The sequence below is a fragment of the Cynara cardunculus genome (assembly GCF_001531365.2).
Source record: "Cynara cardunculus var. scolymus isolate 2C chromosome LG 3, CcrdV1, whole genome shotgun sequence".
Lineage (NCBI taxonomy): Eukaryota > Viridiplantae > Streptophyta > Magnoliopsida > Asterales > Asteraceae > Cynara > Cynara cardunculus.
Genome location: NC_037530.1, coordinates 4,462,072 through 4,463,261, shown reverse-complemented (window position 1 = coordinate 4,463,261; position 1,190 = coordinate 4,462,072).

Genomic DNA, 1,190 nt, shown 5'->3' with positions numbered 1-1,190 from the left:
GGATGAAATCGGATAGAGATGAAATCGTTTAAGGATGAACGAGTTTAAGAGTTTTTAAGAGTTTTAAGGGTGCGTTTGGTTTGCAGGAATGTATGGAATTGGGGGGATTTGGATTTTAAATCCATTCCAATCTCGTGTTTGGTTTGCCAAGTTACCAGGATTTAAAATCCCGGGAATCTCTTAAAATCCCGTAAACAAGGGATTTGAAAATCCTTTGAAAATAGGCTGGATTTAGAATCCAAATCCGAGCAAACCATTTCTTCTTCGACGCTTCATGCCCTAACGCAATCCTCGCTTTCCCCAACTCCCCACTGCTCTCGCCGGTGTCCCCTCCACCTCCCTACTGCTCTCGCTGCCGCCGGTGCTCTCCTCCTCTTCTCCTCTTCGTCCGCTTCCCCACTGCTCGCGCCGGTGTCTCCTCTAACTCCCCACTGCTCTCGCCTTCTCTCATCATTGTAATCGCCGGTGCTCTCTCCTCCTCTTCTCCGCCTTCTCTCATCAATCAGCAGGTAAGAACATATATCTGCCCTCGTTTGAAGATTAACATGTCTCCTTCCCAAATATGCATCCTATTTATTTTTCAATGTACGAACATATATCTACCCTCGTTGACTTTGTAGATTTGCATATGTTAATTAGGAATTCCTAGTAACATTTATTTAGGTTTCGTAATTGATCCGGTATTAGATTTACTTATGTGAACCACATTTGTATGAGTCTCACTTTCTTGCTTCTATCATCGTCTGTGGAGTTGATGATACAACAGAGGAATGAATTTCAAATCCAATCCAAATCCTGCAAACCAAACACAGGAATGGATTTTAAATCCAATCCAATCCAAATCCCATGGAATCCAAATCCCTCCTGGGAATCCAAATTCCTCAGAAACATTCCTGCAAACCAAACGCACCCTAAGAGTTTTTAAGAGTTTTAGTCAAATGCTTTATAAGATAGTATATATATATATATATATATATATATATATATATAATATTTACTTCTAATGGTGTGGTCTTGACTTTTATGGCATAATAAAAAAAAAGTTGGTCTAATAGTTAGGTGATCTTTCATATATATTCTTTAATGATTAAAACAATTAATATGATTTATTTCAAATACATAATTCAATTCATAGAAAATAACACTCAAGAATTTTAGTATTCACACGTTACCAAATGAACAAGGATTTT